The sequence below is a fragment of the Anas acuta genome, chromosome 5 (genome assembly GCF_963932015.1).
Source record: "Anas acuta chromosome 5, bAnaAcu1.1, whole genome shotgun sequence".
Taxonomy (NCBI): domain Eukaryota; kingdom Metazoa; phylum Chordata; class Aves; order Anseriformes; family Anatidae; genus Anas; species Anas acuta.
Genome location: NC_088983.1, coordinates 37,384,764 through 37,401,167, shown reverse-complemented (window position 1 = coordinate 37,401,167; position 16,404 = coordinate 37,384,764). Strand labels below are relative to the sequence as shown.

At 41.5% G+C, this 16,404-nt stretch overlaps 1 protein-coding gene across 8 annotated transcripts in view; it reads left to right on the top strand.

Moving 5' to 3' along the window:
• The window catches only part of RAD51B (RAD51 paralog B), a 465,395-nt gene that overhangs the window by 327,548 nt on the left and 121,443 nt on the right, over positions 1-16,404 (top strand). The window lies entirely within an intron of this gene.

Here is a 16,404-nt window from a genome sequence, read left to right as displayed (position 1 = left end):
AGACGTTTGACTGAGGCCTCATAAGGCCATGGTCAGGTTTCACTACTGCTGATCTCACAACTTATAGTCACCAGCAGTTGGCCAACTGAAAGCCAACTTCTGCGTTAGTTCTGCTGCTCATCTAACCCCACAGGACATCGACTAAAGGAAGTTACAAATCTGTACGGAGCTGCACTTTGTGGTTGGTTGACTACATCTACAAATTCTCCTGCACTTGTCATACTGAGAAGTCCTCTCTCTGGATTTCAGGCAGTCTACTAACATCTACAGGAACTTTCTTTTCTTCTCTACTCAGCCATCTATTTTCACTCAATTTCTGTGACCTCACAGATGTTTGAGGACCCCTGCTATTTTCCAGACTTGGCTGAAAGCAATCAATGGCTGAAAAGGTTATATAGACTGGGATACAGAATGTGATTGCAAAAGCGTTGTCTGTGTAGAAAACCAGACTACAAAAGAACATGATAAACAGCATTAGGAGGAAGGTGACACAGCTGTATTGTTTGACTCTGCTGACTGCAAACATGATTTTAACATTTCTTCTTTCAAGCAGTGCCTAGAAGTCCTACTTGCTTCTATTCAACAGGATGTTGCAACTTGAACCTGTTTGTTTTAGTTGAGCTGACAAAAGACTAGACTTATAAATGGAGATCTAACTCTTGTTATCTTAGTACCAGTGCATGCAGAAGAGCTCATAAGGACCTGTTAAACTGATTCTGGCCATTAGAAATGTTATATACGTCCCTGGTTCCATAGCTGACAGTGCCCCACGGGACATAGGGCATTATTTTTGGATAGCTAGCTAAAGGCATCTTCGTCTTATTTACTGCTGTTTCCTCTGGCATAACTCCATTGATATATAATTGGAAGAACAACGAAGAATTGAGCTGCTGAGCCTGCTTTTTCTGACAGCCAGAGTACCTACAGAACTTTGTGCTGTTGTTGGTTGTTTGGTAATAGCATCTGTGACCCCTATTCAGTATCCAGAGCCCCACAATGTAAGGCACTGCTTACACGCAAAGAATAGAAAGATATCCCATGCTCTTTCTGACTTCAAATGTGGTTTATGGTTCGTCCAGTAACTAAGTATGTCAAACAACACCAAAACTCATGGCCAACAAAATCATAAACTATTCGAAAACAAACTCAGCTTAAAGAGACCACATGAATCACCGTGTAAATGTTGTTCAGTTGTACACTGGAAACATTTCTGACTTCTGATTGGCATGTTGATAAATTCCTACAACCAACATCATGTGACAAATGGGCTAACCCAATATCCAGTGTTTCCTAAGTGGTCATAAATGGGATCACACTTCTTTATGAGCTCTCAGAAAGGGAAAATAGATTTTAAATTGCAGTATTGGCAAATAGAAAGGGCAGAAGGGGAAAACCAAGAACATCTCTAGTTGCAATAAGTGCCCAAAACCATAGAATGAATACCAGTGCTTTATAAAAGACTGCTGCAAACAATTTGAGCTGCCCATTTTTCTTACAGAATTTTCTAGCCATAAGCCATTCACTGTAGTTGAACAGTGACCACCAGTCCTTGCCAGCCAAAGAGAAAAAGGGGGACAAAAACTTTGTGCTTAAGTTGTTGTGGTCCTTTTTGGGCTTGCAAGAGTTTTGCAAATCAGGGTTCACAATCATTCAGTCATTCATTCTGTATTCAGCAGTGTCCTTGACCATACCCCCTGCCAGTAACAGGACCTTTAAGTCCAAGAGAGAAGAGAAACAACTTTTTTTTTTTTTTTTTTAAACCAACTAGCAGAGGATGTGCTGAGCCAAAATAGAAATAGCAAGGTCAGGTCAGGGCAAGGCCCTGCATTTCATTAGCCAGGCCTGGCTAGGAGTGATTAAATATGTACAAGAGGCTTTGAATAGATCCAGGCAGGGAGGATGACATTGTGGAATACAGAAAAATCATTCTTTGGTGCTGTCAACTGACTAAATACAGGATGGTACTTAATTAGAGAGATAAAAGGAATTTATTTTAATTATTTTAATTTTGCAGAAGAGAGAGATTTTATTTTATTTTTCTGTTGAGTGTTTTGTAAAAAGGGGGAGAAGAGGATCTGGTCAAAAAGCCTGGCTTAACAGAATCCAGACAGCCTCGAGGTACATGTTGACCTAGCCTGCAGTTCTCATGAATGCAACTTGATCGAGACCCAGTAAAAAGAACAAAATTACACTGGCAATGGAATCAAGGCCCGGTTACATTTTGGAGGTGCTCTGGGTAGAAACTGATGACCTTCTGAGCATATCGGGCTGCCTGTTTCATTAGACATGTTAGAGAGAATTTGAAAAGAATGGAGCTTTGAAGCAGAATAAAGTACTGTGTCAAGTGGTGCTTCGGCTGCCCAGCTTGAATTTGCTATTGGGATTGCCTGACTTAACTGACATTTTATAGCTGTATTGTAATTCTTGTATGACAATTGCATTGTTGCATAGGCACCTAGGCACTGAATGCACACTGTTTGCAGTCCTTTTCCATAAAAACTAGCTGCCCAGCTGGTAGAAATGACAATGCATTTACATTTGTCCAGAGCACTAACAATAATGTCTTTGCAGAACTTCCAAGGGCTCTTTTCTTAAACCAGCTGTAGGAATTTGGATCTCAACTTTATACCTCTTCTGGGAGATGATTCCTCCAAATGTCATGGCACTCTTTCCTCTTGTGTTGGACGGTCGGCTCAGAACCAGCTAGGAATTTCTGTATGCTCACTTTTGCATGAATCTAACTTAAAAACCATGAAAGACTAGATGCAGTTACATTTAAGGAATTTCTTTGTCTGGACACCAGTGTATTCACAGACTGGTATAAAGATAATTGTATTTGAATCAGTATTTGTACACTGGTTCTCATTAGCTAAATACTGCATTTTTCATCCTGGTCTGGTGTATCTTAACTACATAGGAATTATTTTCTTGGTCACTGCCAGATCTTCATTGCCCTGTTATAGTAAATAAAGCTTATAAAAAAATCTTTTGGTCTTCTGAAACTTTTGACAGTGGAGCTGACATTATTGGTTTGATTTATATGTTTTCTTGCTTAGATGTCAGATTGACAGCCCTGGGAACAGAAATACTCAGATATTGCCCAAACACGCAGCATACTGCAAACTTTGCCAACCTTTCACAGCGATAGTATCTTGATCCTTGAGCGTGAGAGCATATCTAAGCCTTCAGAGGGCATTCAGTGCTGAACCCGATAGGGCCTAAGAAGTACTTTTTGTTAGATCTCATCATGATTCACGAAGGTAAACAATGACCGTGAGGTTCTTTTGTATAAAGCAATTGAACAGCCAGCCTGCCAGCAATAGCTTGGAGTTGGAATTAATGAGAGCTACATTTCAAGCTATGGTAACTTTATCCTAAATGATTGCAGACCCTATTTTCAATCCCATGAATGAACACTTGCCCCTGGTTGTTATATCTAGGCTAGTTGTTCCACTACCAGTAATGATCGTTGGTTGTGGGCCTGGAAGTTTAGGTTGCACATTCTTGGGGATTTCTAAACTAGCACTAGTGTAAATTTAGTCTCTGAGGCTTGGGTAGAAGCAGTATTTGTCAATATATGGTTGCTGAATCAACATTGCTGTTACCATGTACCCATCACAGCAAGTTCTAACTGCTGACTGATTGTGAAACTTCTCGTTCTTTCTCTGACCCTTCCCACATCTGCTCCTCTTCTCCTTTAGAGGTTTTCCCTCTCCTGTGTCTCTAGTACATTCCCATCCCTTCATGTTCTCTCCATCCGCTCCTTTTCCATTCTTTACTCCCTTCTTTTGTTAATTCCAGTCCTTTTGCCTGTCCCCATTCCTGTTTCTCTCTGCTTTCTCACATTGCATTTTTTCCTTCATCTGTCCCCATTTTTTTCTCGTTTATTCATCTTCCCACTGCGTCCTATCTCCCTCTTCTCATTGGCACATGGAATAAACAGTACAGCTACGATGAGACAGCTGCTATTTACCAGCACCGTATTAGGCTATCCTGCTTCATTCCTCTTTCTTGTCCTCATAGTTGCTTGTTACCAGTTGCCTTAACGGTGACGTAATTAATATACCCAATTTTATTTTTTTCCTTTTCATTAGAAAGAGAAGGAGGGGAGGAATAGGGATATACTTATTTGTTCTTTTCTCTTCCCCTGAAGCCAAGGCAGTTTGACTGTGGCTTTTTTTCTGTGCCTAAGAAGGGGTAGAGGCCCTGCCTTTAAAAACTTGGCTTTTTCCTCCCTTGAGGTTTTCTTCCAGGCCCTTTTTTAAGTGAATGGAGAGGAGCGATTTTCTTGTATCGCCAGCATTCTTTTCTTTCCCTCCTCCCCTCGGCACAGTCACGTCCTAATTAATTGAATTCCCTACTAGACCTTTTGTGAGTCATTTCAATTACCCATTAGTGAAGCAGCCTGGGATTTCTGCTGTTTTCACTCATCTTCCTGGAATTTCTCTTCCCCTCCCTCCCCCCCTTCCCCTTTTAGTCACTCTGGTCTGTGAAAAGCATTAGATGGACTTCAGTGCCGAGTGCCTATATTGTTTGCAGGCCCAGCTGCATACTTCCACACTCTGCCTTGTGCGTCACAGCTATTCATCTTGTTTTGTACTTGGCTCTGCTGCAGATGCTGTAAATATGGTAATTTTAGATTCCCTGATTGGAAAGGGTTGCAGGGCGGGTCTAAGTGGTAGGAACACTGTTTGATTTACACTAGTTCATTCTAGTTTCACAGAGTTTGGGGTTTCAAGGATACAGCTGAAATAAAACATGTTTTTAAGGGCAGTTTCTTTTTTAGGGTTAGGAGGTGGATAAATGCGAGGTTAGCTTTGCTTACTTGCATGCGAAAGTGCTGCCTCAGAACCTCTAGGGAGGCTGTAAAGAAAAAACGAGCGGGAGATATCACCTCAGATTATGTGGGATGCCTTTACACATGGATTGCTGCAAAATGTTTATAGTCTAAAAACTACAGAAATGAAACTGTGAAAGGAAATCTGGAACTTGACAGAAATGCCATCAGTACTGAAGTACTGTAGACATATGGCAAACCCTGAAGGAAAGAATTGATGAGCTGCTTATTTCTACAAGATTTTGGAAATACTGGGTAGGACTGTACCAGATAACATACATTATATTTCTGAGGAATAGGATGCAACTTTGGGCAGTGATAAAGCCAGCTTGCTAAAATTATGATGGATGCAGTGACTGCCTGAAATTTGATGTCTGGAGAATCGCATTTCTGTTCTGAAATTGAGTTTGTATAGCATATGAATCTTTCAGACGCAGGGTAATTCTGAAATTCTGAAATACAGACATTCAAACAGCATCACCAGGAACCAGCATGCCGGAAACATGCCCCACACATCCAATGTTACAAAAGTAATTCACAGTGCTCAAGCTATTATGATGCTTTCATATTATCATGATACTCAGTCCTGTGAGATTAGAGTACTTCATGAGAGAAGTGACTTTTGATAGTGAGGTTGTTGTGAGGAGGCTCCTCGTTGCTTCCCAGGGGGGTCTCATTAGTTCGACTGACAGAAAGTGAATTTATGAGGGTTCCCTGGGCATCCATCTTCATAGTTGTGTTGTTTTTTTTCCTATCTCTTTATCCAGTCAAAGGAGAGAGGAAGGGAACAGTGTGAAAACGCTGCTTGGTACAGACACGGTAAGATGTTTGTAAGAGACCTCATCCAACCTGGTCTTGAACTTCTCCAGGGATGGGGCATCCACAGCTTCTCTGGGCAAGTACCATTTTATGGTACTTGCCTGTACATTTACACTTGCCTGTACCACTTTGTTTGAAGTACCAGGTCATGGCAGCCACTTTTTTAAGCCATCTCTCATGTTCCTCTGTTTCTTTGCACAGATACTATTGCTAGTGCCATGTTAGAAGTTTTCATGATTTGGCAGGCCTTATCCCTTTTTATTTTGTTTGAATCCTCTTAAGTCTTCCATTGCAGAGTTAGCCTGGTGAGGGCTGCTACCCAGCTGTTGGCCTGCTACACTGGCCTGCCTGGCAGCAGCATTTGAAGAGCTGTGGTCCTGCTGCCACTTCACCAGATGAGGCATCCAGTGTGTGCTGGAGGGTACTGGCGGGTACTGACCGAATTACACGAGCTCCGGGTGGCTTTCTGCATCTCTCCGTAGGAACTCTTTCCTCTTTCTGAGAGTGCCTGGAGGGACAGAGAAGCACTGCACTGAGAAAAGCCATTTTTCAAAGCACAGGACTGTGTGCTGTGCCCACAAAAAGCAGAAGGGACACCCAGAAGAACGGCTGGATGCCTCAGGGATGGCTGCACTGTCCTGGCCAGCCTCCCCTGGTCACTCAGTCACCTGGACTAACTCTGCAGTATGGGCAGGACATCAGAGACTTTTTTTTTTTTTTTTTTTAATTTTAGACATTCTGGCTCTTGTAGCACTGGGAGCATATCACATACGCAATAGGTGAAAAACTTGTTAGCCCTTCTATGCCAAAATGCATCTGAATTTCATTTACCTTATGCGGGGCCTAAATTCTCCTGCTGTAATATTATTAGGGCTCTTTATATGGTGTTTGCCGTTGCAGAATGCTGCTCGGCTCTTACAAAGTACTGCTGTTTTGCTCCAGAGCTGCTTGCATCCTAGTAGTGGTAAAAACCTGACACCAACTTAAATAATCTAGTTAGTTCAGTTGGTTAGTAAAGGGGCTACAGAAATTTAAGTTTATTTTACTCATAACCTCTCCTGGAGTTTTCACAGATATGTCTGTGCGTATAAATAAATCCGCAGCTTCTGTAACATCCCTTCTGCTGGGGAACTATTTTGGACTTCCAGGGCTCTGGGCTGTAAAACTCCCTAGAGCTTTCTAGGTTCCCAATTACAGGTTACTTTCCTTGCTATATCTCTTCTGAGGGAGCAGCGAGAAAAATGTTTATTGGGTTACATTTTCTCGAACAACTGAACGGTCACAGACTTTCTATTTTTAGTTCTGTTTTGATACACATTTTATTTTTAGTTTTTATTTTGATACAAAAACTAGATTTAGAATACCATGCTGGATGAATCTCTCTACACTGCAAAAAGCAAACGATAAAGATGATTTTAATTCCCCCTGTCTCAGGAAGGAGCATATCCAAGGGACTGGTTCAATCTCTGTACACATAACACATGCTAGCGGCTGACCTCGCGTATGACCATTTATAGCAGTTGGAGCAGCACCTTCTCCCTCCTCAGCAATGGATCACTGCTCACGCTCCAGATGAGGTGCGCTGTTTGGACAAGGAGCAAAACGTGTGTAATCTGAGATTCACAGCGTGCCAAGTTAGTTTTCAAGGAGCTTTAATGGCTAGCAAATGTACTGCTAGCTAGTAATTAGGTTATGGAAGCACACCCATAACAGGTGAACAGACAATGAAATATCATCTGCCCTTTATCTTTTCCATAGTGTGCTGGCTAATTACATGGGGGGGGTGAGGGAGAAGTGGTTCTTTGGGTGGGATTTGCCAGAAGAAAAGTGTGTCATCCCAAGAAGAATATTCAGCCATGTGGTTTGTAATTTATCTGTGCTCTGTACCAGTGGTTGGTCGCTCCTCTGAGCTGTGCAGCTGAGGGCAGGATGTGTGTCAGTAAGGAGGGAGAGAAATGAAAGGTGGGGTTAGTAACGGATACTAAGGAGATCAAGGAGAAAATGATGAATAAGAAGGGGCATTCAGTCAAAGAAATGATGATGTAATGGTGGGGAAGAGAAAATCGTAGTAACTGCATTATTTTTGGAAGACAGATAAGGGATCAGACTAGGATAATTGGAGGGATCAGGGATGAAGAGCTGGTTGACAAAGACCAAGCATTTAAGCATGACTCTGAGTGATCTATTGTAGGGTTTGAGATCAGATGAGGTTAGATATATTATTAATATAAGTAGGCACATTTGTGTAAAATACACACTCCCAAATATTTGCAAAGCATGACATAATACTGTACAGCGCAGAGAATACTCATCTCCTCCTGAACCTCCTTAACACCTTTCAGGATCTGCTCAAGACTTTATTCCCAAATTCATTTTGCTTGAATATCACACTCAGCCCCACTGGCAGCTGCTCCCAGCTCTGAGTTGCTCAATACACATGGCAGCTTTCAGGGGTTCAAGCTTCATCCAGATGCCACTTGGAAGTAGTCTGGGATGTACCTGCGCAGGGTGAGCCCATTGCTAACTGTTGTCCTTCCCCTACTTATTGCCAGGGTGCCATTTAATGCATGAGAATGGTATTGAAAAATGTACCTTACCTGGTGTCCTAAACTGGGTTAGTATTTGAGCATGAGTTAATACTGGAGCCAGTTATATCCAGAATTTCCTAAGTGACAATACTGTAACTCATTCTTCTATGGGACAGATGTCTAATCTAGTCCAGTCCCACTGTTGGGTTGCAAATGGCAGGCTGCATTACACCTATGAAACGCAGTGTTACCATGCAGGGCATTTAACAGGGCATGTATTTTGCAAGGAGAAGGTGGGAAAGAGCTCCTATGAGTTGATTCCCATCCTCATCAGTAAGTTGGAAACAAATGATTTCTTTACAAAAAAAGTAGTAATCCTACTTTATATATATATATATATATATATAATCCTGCTTTTTATATATATATATAAAGCAGCTAGATAGTGAAAGTATGGCCTAGTCATCCATTTCTTTCTGGAGTTTGTATTTGATTTTGCAAACTCTTGGTACTTGGAGTGGGTTAGATTGCATTCCCCTCTCTGTCTGTTATGTTGTGTGCTTAGAGGGGTCTGTGTGGGCCATCATGCTCGGCTCCCATGAGATCCCACATCTGGTAAAAGATGGAGTGTATGACCCCACTCACAGCCTCCTCCTTACCTCCAGCCTCCCCCCTCCCCATCATCTGAGAAGGTTAAACTAAAAGCAACATCTATAATGGCAAAGGTCCAAGTTTGAAATGTGGCCATTGTATGCGTTCAGTTCAAAAACAACATATCAAGGCGAGTGCAGTCCTTACAAGTAGCACCCCTGGGCCTTCTTTTATTCCAAAGCAGAGATATTTACCCAAGGAAAAGAGGGAAGTGACGGGGTAACAGAGTACACATGTTGTGAAAATATGCAGGCAGAGACTGAAGAAAAAATAACATTCTGCCACAAGTAGCTGCCTTGTTCCTCAACTTTTTTTTTTTTTTTTCCTTCAGATTAGAACCAGCCATTTCTTGTGCTCTTTCAAGCACCTTCTGTGGTTTCCTGACAGCTGGCTGGAGAGGATTGAAATCTGGCCTGAAAAATGGGCTATGGGTCATGTTATTTTCAAGAGAAGAGAAGCAAAAATTCCCATAATGGTCAAAATTCATAGGTTTCTTTGATTTTTACTTGTTTGTTTGTTTGTTTGCTTAGAAAATCAGTGGTGGATATTTTAACACATAACTTTAACTAAAGTAATTAATAAAGAGAAACTAGAGAATAATCTCTTCCTTCAGATTGATTTATGATGGAAAGCAAGATATAGTGTGGAGTCACAGCCTGTGCTTTTGCGTGGGAGTGTGAGAGGAAAAGTGTTCAGATGCGTAAAATAGTATGCTGTTTTTTTCTGGAAGTATTTTGTTGTGTTTTTTTTTTTTTCTTTTTTTTTTTTTTTTTCTAATAATGTGATAACAATTCTCTTGTAAAAGCCACTTCATTAACAGAAAGTGAAGCCTGCAGGCTGGTATTCTTGCTGCTGGCTCTCCTGAGCCTGAGCTGACCATACCAATACATTCCCAGCTTTATGTTCCAGTAAGTGTTTTCTGTTAGGAGTTACAAACCTTTCTTTTCTTCTATTCTTTGGTGAACAAGCTATTTTTTTTCATAGTATTCAAAGAGAATGCTTAGTTCACAGAAGTGCTAACTTACTTGACCTGCATTTTAGGGCAGAGACTTCGTCTTGGGAACAGGGTGGACAACCCCACAACCAAAGGGCACAGCCCAGAACAGTAGTGCTCTCAGCTGTGTTTAAGGAAAGAAAGGAAAGAAAGCAGAAGCAGGGTGAGAGGTACAAGAGAAAAACCTCCATAGGAGGCAGCAAGTAGGTAAATCCAACTATCATGCCCTGCTATATGGAAAGAGCCAAGTGGTCCAGCAGAAGTCTGTAGAGCGTGAGGAAAATACAAGTGTTGGTTTGACTTGTGAATGGAAAAAGGAACAAACAACCCCAGGCAGTGGCAGAGCATGCCTGGGACAGGTACAGCAGCACTGGGAGCATGGAGCTGCATTCGTGGAGAACTGAGGCCACACGACCTGAGCAGCAGGGCATGCTCTGCAGCAGCAGTGTGGGCGTGTGTTCCCCCAGGATGTCCTGGGAGCAGCTTTCTTCTCTTTGCTTTAATAACGCCTTACAATCCTTTCTGTGGGAGGACTGGGTTGGAGAGTACTGTCTGCATGGTAGAGTCCATCCACAACGCTTCAAGACACTCGTTTAATGGCAGTTTTAACAAGGGTGTGGGGAGGTTTTGTGTTTTGTTGGTTGGTTGTGGTTGTTGCTTTTTCGATACGAACCAACATTCTTTAAAAATTGGAATAGAAGCCCATTGCATACAGTTCAGTGAATAGGGAGGTTTTTAATGGGTTAATCAGATAAAAATAGTCACCCATTCTTAATCACAATTATGTCTTTTAGAATGAGAATAAGCAGCACAGTCTAATGGGTAGAAGATGTTGATGGACACTAGGAACGCCTTAGTTCTCACGTCTGCTCAGCTTTGCACTTGTTGAGTGACTGGATAACATAAGTAAATGCCTTCAGATAATTCTGAAATTCTTCTTGAAAATGTGTGGGATACAGCATTTGGAGAGTTTGGAAAATATCAATTTCCATATTTCTGCTAATTATTTGTGACAGTGTATCATACTCCATAGTGAAAAAGAGATCTGTTAAATTAACTGAGCAGATGAATGGGTCTCTTCAAGTCCCCTCATGTCCGTGCTACAAATGATAAAAGCCCACTAATAAAAGATGAAACTGGTTCAGGCATTTCTCATCACGTCACCGAGTTGCACTGGTTTATGTGAAGCTGTGCCCTTCATTACGAATTTAACTTACTGTATCCAATGTATTTATAAACAGAACTTATAAATACAAAATGTATAAGTGAGGTCTGCTCTCATAACCTACCTATATTTTCAGTAGGGATTTCTGCTCCAGAGGTACAAACATCATTGTGAAAGGATATGTTTTATAGTCTTCAGCTGTAGAATGAGCCCTTTCAGTGGTATGAAGTCTACTACATTCACACCAGAAAGTTGACTTGGCTCCTGGAAGTAGCATTGAGTGCCAAAACAGATTGCTTCCACTCTATAACCAGTTTTCACCTGTTTTTGTGTACGAAGGCATTAATGAAAGAATTCTTTTTGGTATGGTTTAATGGTTAGAGGAAGGTAGTGCAATTCAAGGCTTTGCTAGGCAGCCACTCAGGTACAAAATGGGATTGTTCTGCAAACCACAGCAAACCTCTTAAACTGTCTGTAAAGTACTTTCCCAGTCAGAAAAATGGGTGCAAGAATATTACCACTTTGCAGGCTTTGTTACTTATAAGCTGTTTGTAGTGACTTAACGCATTTTTTGTAATCACTACCTATTCTTGTAGTGTGAGTTTTTTTAGTCTTTTTTTTCTAGTTTTTGTATGATTGGCTATCGTAGCAGTGTTTTTCATATGACATACTGTACTCGCTATTGTTTGAAATCACCATTAGAACACTTGACAATAACGTTTTCTTTCCTAACTGGTTTGTATTTTTTCCAGCACTGATTTTTTTTGCTTTCCTGTTTATCTCAAGTAGCTGGAGGAAAAGGACACATTGCGTCAAGGCTGATAGGACAAGAATCAGACCTACTGTATGTGCTGGTTGTATTCAAGGCTTACAAGCACTTCCTTTCTCCTCCCCCAAAAGCCAAAGGCAGCTCTGCTCCATTCTTTGGAGCAGGCAGGATATGGAGCTTTGCAAGACCTCTACCCTTTGAAGTACTAGGAGACCAAGGTTCTTGCACACTTCTGCTCAAAGCTTGTCCCTGAGCGTGAGGAAAATAGGTGCAGGGATGGTGAGGATGGAAAGCTTCATATTCCCTGCATTTGAGGTAGTGTTTTTGCCCTAGGAATAATAGTAAAGGAATACAAGGTTTGCTGTTATTTGTCACTTGGGATCTGTTACCATTTAAAACTTGGTCTAGGCTTAGAGCAGAGCCAAATTCTGATGTGATTTACTCTTGCTGTGTGCATGTTTACTCCTGCGTGGGTATGTGCATAATGGGAGAATTTGCCCTCCTGGGGATGCAAAGGATTTGTTAACACACAGAAATCCCACCCGTTTAATTTAAATCAGTTTAACAGATTTAGTGAAACTCATGCCACACCCATGCTTAAGCTAAATTTCAGTAAGTGCTTACACAAGGGTTTACAGTAGTTAAGAGAATTGGATATAAACTGTACATTTGCTTAAACCCATGCAATTTCCAGATGTAAACAAGAAAGCAGTCAAAAACTCTGGGCAGCCCCCTTCCTCCGGAGCCAGCTGGGAGCAGTACTCAGCCCGATTACTGACCAGTGACCTCTCTTGGCCACCTCCGACCGTGGAAGGGGTTCGTGTGTGCGCTCCCCACTATGTTTCCTGCAAGGGAAAGGTGCATGAGCTCAAACCAGTCGTTTACACTGACGTGACAAATCCTGCCTGAAGTGGGTTAGGAGCACTCACGCTGACAGCTGGGGCGACGGCAGCCTTCAGCAGGGTGGCAGGTACAGCAGCTGGAGGGCAGTCACATCTCAGACTAAGACAGCTGTTTGCACAGAGAGCGTCTGGCCATAGCCTACCTTAGGTACACGCCAGGTTGCCTTTGAGCAGCTTATACACACTTTGCCGATTCGTAAAGAATTCAAAGCTTATTTAATTTACAAGCCGGGGAGCATCGATTTATATCCGCGACTGTGCCAGCATTCAAGCTGTCACACACCAGGAAATTTGCCTACTGTAAATCATTTCCACTTTCCAGCTAGTGCAGGATGTTCAACAGAGCAGGTTTCAGTGCAAAACCCAAAGTGACTCCATTTACCACTTCTCTCACGGTAGTTTGCTGTCTGTAATTGTCCTTCTGGACTACTTTTGCATGGCTATATTTTAGTTTCATTGTTCTTGTGTTTGTTGGTTGTGTTTTGTTTTTCTTGCCTTGATTGCCATTGCTGCTCAAAAGCAGCATGATTTCTTTCCACTGCCTTCAGTGGAAAGGAGTGGAGCAGGGCCCAGTTACCTCTGTTATAAGCAGGGAAGATCTCTTACAAATATCTGAAAAAATGCTTTAGCTTTAAGGAGCGAACATGTAGGAGCTCATGAGCTAACTCAGTAGATTTGCAAAGTGTTTCTTTGCAAATTTTTTCTTCCTGCGTTTTGCTAGGCTTCATCTCCATGGCAATTTAAAGTGATCGGTTTGCTGTGCTCCTGCTTGTTCAGCTCCCAGCTGTGTGCTCCCCTCGCCTTCCCTTATACTGGCACTTGCACTTTCCTGACCTGAATAGTTGCAGGAACTGGCTTAAACTGGCTGAAAAACAATCCTCTGGGTTTTTTTTTTAGGCCAGCTAAAACTGGTTGAAGCATCTTTAGTCTTTCTGAAAAGAGTCAGCAGTGCTCCTTGCAGTTATCTACAGAAAGATGATGGTTGGGAAGGGAAGGTGGTGGTGTCAGCAGGGAAGTCCCAGACTGCATGGTCAGAAGCCATGGATTTTTCTTGTCCTCAGCCTTCCTCTGCCTGAGAATGCAGTGGCTGTGTACTGGCAGACAGGGGAATCGTGCTGCTGCTCATCCCCGATGTGTTTGGTAGAGAACTCCTGAGCCCAGCATTCCTAGGGCTTGTTACTTTTTATCGGCACTAAACTGAGTTTCAGGTAGAACAGAATGAGAAAGCTTTGATCAGGCAATCCTTGTTTGTTTTTGCTATATTTTCTGCATTTTTTGAGTAATTGCTGGCAAAAGGAGGGAGCAGAGAAGTTAGGAGAAAGCTGTGTTTGTAAGACACGTATCTCTACACCTGCAAAACCAGAAAGGATTTACCACAAAGGCGTCGTAACCACATGAAAGCCCAGGCAGTGACCTCCAGAGGACACCCATGAGTTAATACCAGCGCAGAGATAGGCATGGAATTGCCCCTGTTGTTCAGGCAGCTGGGAACATCTGGATATATTGATGTGTCCTAAGTGATCTGTTAAGGAGTCCTTTTGGATGTTGTTTTGGATGTGTTTGCTTGTTCTGCCATTGGGAATTGCAGTCACTGCACCGTTGATGCAAAGGCAGAACTAATCAGACTATCGCTGTTGCAGTTGTCTGATGCTTTCCATTACAAAATCTTGTTTTCAACTAATTGTAAACTTACCATAGCTTTTGGGCCAGGAATATTTATATAAGGGACTTGCTTCTGGATGATTTAGATGGAAAGTTTCTTTTTGATAGTTTCAAGTATTGTTGGGAACAAACATGTTGTCTGACCTGTGATTAAAGCAACTCTGTTTTTTTAAGAAGCCCTGTTGCCTCTCTTATTGTAGTACAGATTGCACGTTACTGAACGAATGATGGATGGGATATTAAGAGGAAAAAAAGGGAAAGAATTTTTATTTTCATATGAAAATTTATCCAACGATACTCTAAGCACATTTCAGAACAAGATGAATCCATCTTTTGCAACACCTTTTCCTTGCCTTTCTGAACTGCTGAGTCACTGGTAGGCAGTGTTTGGAAATGTGAAGTTAAATGATATCCCCCGTTCACAGTAATCCTCTGGGCATCCTGAAGGAACAAGAATGGGAAGCAGCAAGGAGTGGAAGCAGGACACTGATGGGCCAGGTGACAGCTGTGATGAGGTTTAAGATTAGGGCGGAGATAAGGAGGAGAAAAAAACGCAGGGAGATGGAATTTAAAGGGGCTCATCTCCAGGCCTTACATGTACACTGGGGTTTTTAAATCTCATTGTTTTGCTGTTAGATAGCAATTGGCTGGCAAGATGCCTGCTTCAATCCCCTCTTGCCTTTAGAAAGACCAGTATGGCTGCTACTTGTGCAGGCAGTTAAAAGTGTGCATCTTAGATCTAAAGCTACCCGAACCCTAAAAATACCAGCATTTTCCTGTGGTGGAATGTGGAGGGGTGACGCAATTTGCCAGCTTATATTTAGAAGTGCTTGACAATGATAAACTAAAACCTGGTATTTTTACCTTTTTTTTTTCTTTTTTCTTTTTATACCTGTTTAATACAACTAGAAGTTAGTGAAGCCAGTTGTTTGTTTTTTTTTTGTTGTTTGTTTGTTTGTTTTTAATAAAAAATACCATGTTTAGTAACAAGTCCAACTCTTGATATTTTTTCACTGATAGGCTCAGTCTGTAGAAACATTAAGGGTATCTCCTGTATGAATTCTCTTAAAAAATTTATACATATATATAGTAGTTCAGTCCAGAACAAAGATGACTTTTGGTAAGGCATAAGGCAATAATTCTTCCTACCTAACAATTTAAATTTTAAAAATCCCTTTGGTAAAATTGTATCTACTTCAGTACAAATTAGTTCAAGGTAAGGGCTTTTTTTTTTTTTAGTAGTGTAATAACTTCATTTATTTCTTTCCCTGGGTTTCTTTAAAGTTTTGCAGTACTCTCGGATGTAATTTGAGTTTGACCTATTTCTAGCAATCACAGAAGTCTTGCTCCAAATTCCTACTAGTCTGAAATGCTGTGTTTTGATATTGGCAGCATTTAAACCCTTCTCATCTTCCCACTAAAACTGGAAACTCTCTGTTGATTTGCAAGGGGTGAGGAGTGGCCTGAAATGATAAAATCGTCTTAGGAGACTATAAAATTTATCATGAGACGGAGATCTATTAGCCTGTAAAATTTTCTTTGGCTTGATTGCATCTCCGAGTTTACCAGAACATACACAAATAGTTCCTAGTTCTAAGAACTGCGCAGCCCTCAGTTTTGCATATGGCCATCTCCCCAAACCACAAGTCACTAAAGAATGTCAGTGTGATGTTTGGCTGGTTCGAGGAGGGCAACACTCCTGAAGCAGGCTTGTGGTTTTATCCCTGCATACGGAGACTCGAGCGTTAGGGAGATTATTTTCTTTCACATGTATTACAATTTATTTCTTTTCCACAGTCTGAAGTAGCAGCACCTGTGTAACCTTATTTAACTGCCTTCACACATTTTCTTTCCCTCAGCTAATATTCTGCCAATATGACAAACTTTCCTCCCTTTGAACTGCAGAACACCGTGAAAGCTTGTATTTCTCAGCCTTGTCCAGTGATGTGAATGTCTTCTGTGTGTTGTTCACTGGAAGCTGTCATTTTACCAATACTGCAGGAACATGACCACTAGCAAGCAGAATAAATTGTACAGTGAAGCTGTTACAATTTGGTTTTTAAAAAGGTTGATGCAT